This window comes from Octodon degus, unplaced genomic scaffold (assembly GCF_000260255.1).
Source record: "Octodon degus isolate 3935 unplaced genomic scaffold, OctDeg1.0 scaffold00043, whole genome shotgun sequence".
In the NCBI taxonomy this organism is placed as follows: domain Eukaryota; kingdom Metazoa; phylum Chordata; class Mammalia; order Rodentia; family Octodontidae; genus Octodon; species Octodon degus.
In genome coordinates this window covers 7,111,288-7,121,928 of record NW_004524619.1, presented here as the reverse complement: position 1 = coordinate 7,121,928, position 10,641 = coordinate 7,111,288, and the positions used below count along the sequence as shown (strand labels likewise).

The following is a 10,641-nucleotide window of genomic DNA, read 5'->3' as shown; positions in this document are numbered from 1 at the left end:
TTTTGGTCTGCAAACTTAGGTTGTTAACCATCCAGAAGACAAGCTTATTGTTATTACCATACAACCTAGGCTGTTAAGCTTAACCTCACTATCTATCTGAATATCAAACATCTTAGGCATAACATGGAACAGATATTTTTCATCAAGTATTCATATGTTGAACTTTAAGTCTCTACAAAATATGGTGAAAAAAATTAAAATATATTTTGAAAATAGGCATAAATAATTATATAATTCTTATGTTTACACATAAGTCCAGAAATCTAACCATATACAACCTTGTAGCAGGATAGTCCCGCAACATCCCTTTTCCTGTCTCCTCTTTTCATTCACCACCCCCTTCTTTTTGAACAATCATATACCTGAGAGACAGCATGGCAGAAACTGGCATGTCATAACAAGCAGCCCATATTCAGAAGACCAGAATGACAGGCACTCCAAGCATGAACCTACTATTACACATCAAACAGTTCTGTCAATAGGCAAAATTTACTGCTTTTGTTTCTCAGGGCCCTTGCCATGTTTCTGGGCTTTCATCTCTCTACTTCCTCCACCCTCCCCATATCTGTGGAGTAAATATGGGTTGTCCAGAGAAAACCTTTGTCTCAACTCTCACAGAGTTTTTACTCCTAAAAGAGTTCTGGATTTCCTGAAACCCCAAATCTCATACTAACAGTCTCTTTTATGTAAACCATTCATCATCCACTCATTTAGGAGATGGGGGGCAGGCAAACACCCTAATACTCTTCAAGTTTGCATATGCCCATTTGGGGGCCAGTGAGATGGCTCAGTAGAATAAGCACTTCCCTGGCAAGCGCAAGAGTCTGAGTTCAATCCCTGATTCCACTAAAAAAAACAAAAACCAAAAAACAAACAAACAAAAAAAACCACAATGCATATGGCCATTTCAGTTTAATATTATTGCAGCAAAAATCAAAGAAGTTTCACTTCACCCTAGGCATGTTCCTATTTCTGTTTTTTGATAAGGTTTTGAAATGTGAGTGCAAGAATTTGATGCCGTTTATCTTTGAGATTGGATTTTTGAGATTGATTAGATTGCCATCTGAAGAGCAAATCTTTTATCTAGTCATTTATACATATTACTTTTTGTGCTATAGATGTTTCAAAGGAGAAACAAATATAAATTGTAGAAGTTTGGTAAAGCACCAATTTCTAGAAGAGCTAAGGTGGAACATGTTCAGGAATTTTGCTATCTTCATCTTTTATAGATTTAGCTGCAAATGGAAATCTCAAAGCCGTAAGACTGAATTTGAGAACTCTGTTATTCACCACTTTCTTTCTAGTGAATGTTGTCCAAATGAATTAATCATGCAAATAGGAAAGCTATAACTTCAACCTGAAATATTTTTCCTATTTTTAAATTGTTGGCTAGATATGGTATTTTAAGCAAGACACTGATGTTTCATTTTAAAGAAATTCTAATAATTCAGAAATGATACCTTTTCCCTAAGTACCTTTTGGGGGCTTCTTTTGGAGGAAGGAAGTATCCATGAGAGGAGAGTATGACTGAGCAAGGAACATGGCAGTCCTCTTGCTTAGCACATTCCAACTGCTCATAAATCTCAGGTATCTTACCAAGTTCATTCTGCCTTGCACTTATGCTAACTTGGTTGGATTTCTATTGCATACAACCTGAACTGTAGTAATTCGTCTCTATTTTAAAATTTTCTTTATAAAGTATATTATTATGAGAGTTTTGAGCACAAAAATAACTATACCATGTAATTAATATGAGTGAATGTCAGAATAATCATATATGAAGTAGAGGTTCATGAAGTCTACTGGAGTCTCCTGTATATACTACTTGGACTCTTCCTTCTCACAGCCCTGAAGAAGACCTACTAATATTTTTTAATTAAAATATTTTCACTTTCTTGATTTCACTTGTATATATGTAACTTTTATGGGCTAAATTTTGTCCTTGAAATTCACATGTGGGCTGGGGATATAGCTTAGTGGTAGAGCACTTTTCGTACATGACTGAGGATGTGAGTTCAATCCCAAAAAAGAAAATGAGAAGAGATTTAAAAAAGATGGAATCCAAGATGTTCAGCTCATCAAAGGCTAACCCAGAGGTCAATGAGGTGGAACAATCCAAAAGACAGCCACTTGGACTCTCTGAAGTGGTAATAACAGAAGCAACAAAACAAATGAACCAGGCTCTAGGAAAAAATAAAATCAGAAATAATTTTTCAGATAACTACAGAGATGATGGCCACAATGAAAGACATGCTTAGTGACACTAGAGCAGATACAAATTAAAGAAAAAAAAAGCTTAGGAAAATTATAGAAATCATGAATGCAGTTAGATCCTCGGCACCACATACTGTGCCAGCCCCGTGCCCAGGGCACGCTGAGATGGCCAATGAGACTGGGTGTAGTGGTGCACACCTGTAATCCTAGTACTTGGGAGGCTGAAAACAGGAGGATCACTAAGAGTCTGATCTGTGTAGTGAGACCCTGTAAACCCTGCACTGAAATAATAATAATAAAGAAAATATGAATGCCCATCATAGGAAAGAAATGGAGTCCATGAAACAAATTCATATACATATCCAGGAGATGAAAAATTTCACTGAAAGTATGTACAGCAGAATGAGCCAATGTGAGGACAGAATCTCAGAAGAGATTCTTAGAAGACAGGATTGCAGTTAGTGATCATGAAAGGAAAGAGATTTCTTAAAATAGCAAGGGACCATGAAAAATCCATCCAGCAGCTATGAGATGATGTAAAGAAGTATAACATAAGATTAACTAGGCTCAAGGAAAAAGAAGGAGATAGTACAAATAACATTAAAAAAAAAAAAAAAAAAAAAAAAAAAAAAAAACTTCACAGATGTCATGGCAGAAAACTTCCCTAGCAGGGAAAAGGAATTTGACATACAGATAATTGACATATGTAGAACTCCAATTAGCAATGATACAAACTACAGCAAAGCATATAATGTTCAAGTTCCCAGATACTTAATCCAAAAAAAAAACCCCAAAGTGTTAAAAGCTACGCGAGAAAGAAAAAAAAACATCTATATAGGAAAGCCCAACAGAATCAGAGCAGACTTCTCAAAACAAATGCTCAACTTAAGGAGAGTTCGAAGGGAAGTATTTCAAGCCATAAGAGAACTTCCTACCCTGAGGGCTGGGGAGATGGCTCAGTGGAATAAGCGCTTGCCTGGAAAGCACAGGAGCCTGAGTTCAATCCCCGGTTCCGGAAAAAAAAAAAACAAAAACAAACAAACAAAGAACCTCCCACACAGATTGGTGTACCCAAAAAAAAATCTTTCAAAGCTGATGAAGAAATAAGATACTTCTATGACAAAGAACACCTGAGGAAATCATAAAAGAGTAAAATCCATATACTAGATCTATAGTTTTATAACCTATTGCTGCTACTTACCTATAGTAATTCTATACACATCACTTTTGTATCTATAAACAGAAAGAAAAAATCCCTTCAAGGGTTTTCCTTAGGATTAAAAGATATAATCCATGAAAATGATATACAGTGTTCACAGTAACCTTATAAGTAATCAATCAATTGTACCTATTATCAATTTTTTTATTTATTTGGTACAGGGTCTTACTATGCAGCTCGGACTCACAGTGATCCTCCTGTTGTCAGCCTCCCCAGAGCTAGGATTACAGGCATGTGCCACCATACCTGGTCTCAGTGGCTGACTCAGCCACACCAGGGGCAGGGCCAGTGCAGCATGTGGTGCCAGGGATCAAACCCCAGTTCCTAAGTGCTTAGTCCACAGAGCTATCTCTCCAGCCCTATCATCATTTTTATACTATGGGCAGTTATACATATTATAAACATGCTACTATCATCTAGCAGCCCCCATAGTGTCCATACCCAACAGGTGCTTCATAAAGACTAACAATAGTGATGGTGACCATAATAGTTCCAAAACCTCCCGGTCTGGCAAGCTTAATCAAGTATGTTATCCATTCTCCCAGACCACTGCTGGAGATGTTACAGTCTGACCTTCTATTGATCCCAACATCATCCCAATGGACCTTGTTCCATTGTAATTTATTACAACAGCCAAATTGAATCCACATGACAGTGCTCAGAGCCAATTCTCATTGAAGTTCTCCCTCTCTCCTTTCCCTAACTCCTCTGCCCTCAAAGATTTGTGGAGACACTGAAATAGATGATTTACTCAATTCCAGATATTACTACTATTGAATTCCTTTCTTTAATCTTGCACATCCAGCTAGAAAACAATAAAGATAGCCTGGCATGAAGTGTTCTATACTCTCATCACTTTATTCTTGATGTGGAGACAGCAACCTTGGCTTGCCTGCTCAAATCTTCCCAGCTATGGTTTTTATCTTAAGGAATTCAAGTTGCTTGCTGCTACTGACATCTCCTCTGTTCTTCAAGCCTTTATTCTCAGAAAGAGGCAAGTCTAGAAAGATAGTTATCTGGGTGCAGGCACGACCTCACATAAATAACAACAGGACCCAGGAGATTTTACAAGCAAGTTTGCCAAAAGGTATCTGAGCAAGTTAGTACCTCCCATGCACTATTAATCAATTTCAATAACTAAACTTGACATTCTGATCTTTTCATTCAATTCAACACTGGGATGGTGTCTCAGGCTCTTTGTATTCCACAAATCACTGATTTTGTAGCACTGTAGACATTATTTTCCACCTTCTTTATGTGGATTAACTCATACTGACACTCTTAACTGGAAGACTTAGCTAACCAAACAAGTTTTTCCACCACCATAATATTTAGCCCAATCTCCCCTTACTTCCCATATTCTTCACTGTAGAGACTCTATAAAAAGAAGGAAAGATAAGTTAGGTCTTATGGCATATATATATATATATATATATATATATATAATTATGAACAGAAATGAAATGCCATATGAAAGGCACAATTATAATTCTTTAAGAACAGCTTCTGAGAGTGTAGATTTGAAGATGGTATATAACATATATTTCGTTATGACTACTGCTATGTTACCAGAGACTTAAAGTTACTGTAAACAGAACAAATATACAAATTACATTAAGTTCTACATCTGTGATAGTCAGCTTCTTAATATTTTAAAAGATAAATTTAAAATAAGGAAGAAAAACATGGCTTTTATCTATAGGTATGAACAATAATATTTATGTGGCCAACTTAAAATAAAAAATAAATATTTCATATTATTTGAACAATTTTATCATTTAGTATTATAAACCATAAATCTCAATTTTCCTTGATTGTGAAATCTCAAATTTCACAATCACAAACCACCATTTAAAATACATACCAGTTTTAAATTAAAAAAATGAATTCTACAGTGGAAAGTTTTCGAAGCCATACTTGTTCATTAACATACATACTTCATGGAGCTGTTTTGTCATAAATTTTGTTCATTGGCTTATGCAATAAAAATATTTTTATAAATTCAAAAGATTCTACTTTACAAAATCTAATTTTATTTTATAAGAATGCAAAAGGCAGGGGTTGGGGAAACAGCTTAGTGGTCTAAAAGCCTGCCTGGCAAGTGCAAGGACCTGAGTTCAAGCCCCGATACCATATGCCATGCCAGTCCTAGAACCTTCTGTACCGGCCTCAAAACCAAGCATAGTGGTGCATTCCTGTAATCCCAGCGCTGGGAAGGCTAAGACAGGAGGACCACTATGAGTCTGAACTGCATAGCAAGAGCCTGTAACAAATAAAAAATTTTTAAAGAATGAAAAAAGCTATATTGTTTCTTTTTCTTTAAAAAAAATGAGGTATAATATGTACTCACCTGTAAACTAATTATTTTTAATAAGTAATTTTATTTCCATGATTTATTTACACTGTACAAACACTGATAAAAAGCACCCCACAAGTTCACAGTACATTACAATATATTTACTTTAAATATATATTCTTTTATAAAAGGGTCATAGAACACTGGCATTTCAATATGTGACAACTCTCAAAGCGTACCACCAACTCTGGGAGAGACAGCAAGAGTGCTTCCAAGTACCATCAATTTCACAATCACAAACCACCATTTAAAATACATACCAGTTTTAAATTAAAACAATGAATTCTACAGTGGAAAGTTTTCGAAGTCATACTTGTTCATTAACATACATACTTCATGGAGCTGTTTTGTCATAATAATCCACAATGTCAAATAATCTGACCAAAGACACACTTCAACAGGCTTAGGAGTCCAGAAGTCTCATCCTCTGTTGTTTCCTACTTTTTCTTTTCTGTTGATTCTCCTGACTCTACTTCGCACTTTTTGGAAGTACGCTCTTCTTCCTCTTCTTCCTCATCATCTGATTCCAGAATTTCCTCCCCTTCTGGTAAAAGCTAGCTTTCTTAGCATTCTACGGGGCATCATCTCCACTGCCCTCATATATGTTTGACCGTGTTATTGCCATATCCAGCTCTGGAGGCGGAGTTTTCTTCTCAGTAGTGTAGGTCTCGGGAGATGGTACACAGTTTGACTTTCACATTTTGAATTCCTTTGGAGACTCTTCGGGTGCCTTGACAACGCGCCTCTCCCAGTCCATCTGCTTGTTGAGCGGATTGTAGAGAAAGACCGGGCGCACCATGCTTCGGAACAGCTCGCTGATCCCGGCAGCAGCTTCTGAGCCTTACTCCCACCCACCACATCCCGATGATTTCGCAGCTTCTGGGGCCTTGCAGTTGTCTCTTCTTGCTCGCTGTTATCCTCCTTGCCCGAGGAGTCTGAGCTGCTGCTCCTCTAAGTGGTGAAATAGTTCAGCGGGTCCTTCTCTTCAGCTGCCATGACCGTGACACACAATCAAACTAATTATTTTTAAATAAAGTGGTATTATACTTTTAGAAATAAAAAATAAATATGATAAAAATAAACGGTAAAGGGACTCTGCATTTCAGGCACCAGGGATAAACTGCATACCTCTACATACTTCTCTGGTGTGTTTTCTGTGGGGATCTGCTCCTCTTCAGGCCAAACTGCACATTTAAAGACATGCATGTGCTAAGTATCATGCATGTGCTCCCTACATAAAAGAAACATTTATGATATCCCCAGCCACTTTTCAAACTGTTCACCACTCACCATAAAGCTATAAAGTGCAGAAGGATTAACACTAACTTATCCCATTACACAACATAATAACTACAGAAGATTACTCTCATGCTAAACACAAAGAGTGCTGGTTTCTTTTCCTTTTAGAAACAATGTAATGTCTTCATTTCCATACAACACAGTGCACACAGACAGACAGACAGACAGACAGACAGACAGACAGACAGACACTCATCCGGTCCTCTCCCTGCCTTTGTGGGACCTTTACACTAAACCACTAGCAGGATTTGATTCTAACTTCCAACATAACTCTACAACTTTCGCACTGAGCGTTCTGGATTCTGGTCTCGAGTCAGACTTGAGCTCATCTGTGGTAACACACTCACTTTCAAATACTTGCCCTCTCCTCAGTATCCTAGGTGAGACTACAATGTCTCTCGAGTCCTTTTCAGTGCCCTGTCAGAAGTCTGGTATCAAGGCAACTTCAGAGATGAAAGATCTACATGATTATGGCATGGATAGTTGCATAAAGAGCAAGCTACCCACCAGAGTTATTATCTTTAGAGTGACCTATTGATAAAGACTATAACATGGGAAGATTTCAAATGCATTACCCTACACGACAGAAGCCAGGCACAAAAGGCTCTTTAAGTGGCTAATTGCATTTCTGTGACATTTTGGAATGGGCAAAATGATAGGAATGGCAAAGGAAGCACTGGTTGCCAGAAGCTGGAGACTGGGGCGAGGGGTTAGCCATCAAGAGGACTGCACAAGTGAGGTCTCTGGGCTAACAGCGATGTCTCGTTCCATGATGGTGGAGGGAATCACACAACTCCAATCTCTTGTTAAAACCCACAAAAGTACAACAAAGAGTGAGTACTACTACAACAAATCTAAAACTCAATCCAAACTCATTATATGGTACTAATTCCATTTTCTTAAAGCTCTTTGAGTTTATGTAGCATTTAAAATTTTTATTTTTTATTTTAAAGGGACAAAATAATAAAAATGATACAGAATTTTAAAAAAGGATGAGAGGAAATTAACAATGGTTATTATGTGGCATATTGTTATCTCCAAAATAGGTGCTCAGATTCAGATACAGGAATGTAAAATTGATCAAACAATATAAGCACTAACTGTTCCTTTCCATAAACTAATAGCAATCAGTAGTATAATTATCATAGCTATCTGCATAAAATAACAATTTGTTGTAGCTCACTGTGAGGGACACTGTTTATTCAACAAATACCTTTGCTTGTATTGTGAAAAATAGGAACTGAAGTAAGGTGAGAGACCATATACACTTTTGAGACAGGGAACCTGAGGCAGACAATATGTAATTAAGTAACTAGGATTAAAAAGCTTGTAAATGACAGTTTTAAAACCAGGCCTTTCACAGTTCATGCTCTTAATAAATTAGCTAATGCAGGCATGTGTGTATGTGTTTATGTGTTTAAAATTAGAGGAAAATATTTTAAAGAATATTCTATAAAATGGTGGCAATAATGTAGGAAACATTTTTATACATTTGTATAAATACCTATTATAAGCAACAAGTATTTTCAATTAACAAAATGATATAATTTTCCTGTGTCATTATTCTGCCCTTTCCTTCTTTCTCCCCCCCCCGTTTTTTTTGCCTTTTTGAGAATGAATCTCACTATGCAGCTCAAGCTGGTCTTGAGCTTGCTTTGTAACCCAGGCTGGTCTCAAACTCCCAACAATCCTCATGCCTCAGCCTTCTAAGTGCTGGGATTACAGGTGTATGCCACCACACCAGACCGATTATACATTCCTTAGTTAGATATTCTTCTTTTTTGGACCATTTCCACAGATTGGCCAAAAGGCATTTTTTGAGATATAGCCTTTTTTTTTTTTAACTGGGGATCAAACTCGGGACCTTGTGCTTGCCAAGCAGGTGCTTAAGCCGCTGAGCTACCTTCCCTGCTTCAAAAGGCATTTTTTAAAGAGACATGTTATTAAAAGTCTGTGGCTAAATCAATGCCTGAATCCTTAATTTCTTTCCTCTAATAAATTCCTAACTGAGGAATCAGGAAACTAAGGAACTTTGGTCAACCAACTCACATTAATTTTCCCCAACTACCCATCATCTCATAGCTGCCACCTGTATGTCCCACAGATCATAATCCTGTATGTTTAAGAAATGGTGGTGACATGGAAAGGTGGCAAAGGATCTTTGCTTTTCCTCCTACCTTCCCAGCTGACTGGACTTATATATACATATATGTCCAGCTATTTAGAAGTTCATAAACATTCACAATTTGCAGAGATCCTCAGTGTGTACAGGCTACACTTCTTAGGATTTTGACTCAGAGTATCATGCAACCTAAAGAATTTAACCTCATATTTTAACAATAAAGAGAAAATATCTCTACCTCATGTCTACTCAACTGGTGCTATTCATCTGAGCATGTCCTGTTCGCTTAGCTTTGCCTCATTCAGACTCTGCTCACAAGAAAAGCTACTGAGTATAACAGAAACTAGGGTAGACATCACCCTTGGGATGTGATCACTCCCCACTGCACCTGTAGAATATCTGAGGCAAACAGTGAAAACAGTCTAGGAAAGAAGTACACTTTGTTCACCTTTATTAAATATCAAGAATACATAAAATTTCAGAATTTCTATGAATGTGGCTATAACTTGTGATCAACAAGAAAATTCAGCAAACTACAGTCCTTGAGCCAATCTGGCCTCCTGCCCATTTTTGTAAATAAAGTTTTATTGGAACACAGCCATTCCTATTTGTTCTCTTTGAATATAACCTGACACCTGTGGGGTTGGTTTGTTTTTTTCTGTATTTAGGACAGGGTCTACAGGGTCTCACTACGTAGATCGGACTCATCATGAGCCTCCTATTTTCAGTCTCTCAAGTGCTGGGATTATAGGGGCCCACCACATCCAGTCTCAATCTGTCTCAGCACACCCTCGGGACAGGGATCAAACCCCAGCTGCTGTGCTCTGCTTAAGCAGGCGCTTTAGTCTGCTAAACCATCAGGCCAGTCCTTACCTGACATTTGCATAGAACTGTTTACTCATTCCATTTTATTTCGAATTTTCAGCTAACATTTATCAAGCACCTATAATATGCCAAGCACTTACTAGTTAATAAGAGTAAAAAGATAAGTAAAGCCTTATTACTTCTTTTATAGATATCAGGGTTAAACAGAAAAACAGACATAAATACCCTAATATCACATCTAAGAAATCTGAAACAGCACTAATCAAAAACTTTCCTAAAGAGTTGCTCTATTTGCATATATTTTATTTTTTAATTATCTTTTAAAAAACATTTTTTATTTAATCATTTCTTTGGTATAGGGTCTCCCTATACAGTTCAGACTGGTAGTGATTCTCCTGTCTCAGCCTCCCCAGTGCTGGGATTACAGGCTTGTGCCATCACACCCAGTTTAGGGGCCGGCACAGCATGCAAACCAGGGTCCTTGCACTTGCCAGGCAGGGATCAAACCATTGTCCTTGCACTTGCCACGCAGGTTTTTAGACCATCAAGCTATCTCCCCAGTCTAGTACATATATTTTAATATATTATTTTGTCTTTTGAAAACAA

The 10,641-nt window shown here is 37.4% G+C and overlaps 1 protein-coding gene and 1 pseudogene across 5 annotated transcripts in view; both read right to left on the bottom strand.

Annotated features, from left to right (window-relative positions):
* Erc2 (ELKS/RAB6-interacting/CAST family member 2) overlaps window positions 1-10,641 on the bottom strand; it is a 1,093,013-nt gene that overhangs the window by 577,216 nt on the left and 505,156 nt on the right. The window lies entirely within an intron of this gene.
* Window positions 6,227-6,785, bottom strand: LOC101573711 (annotated as a pseudogene).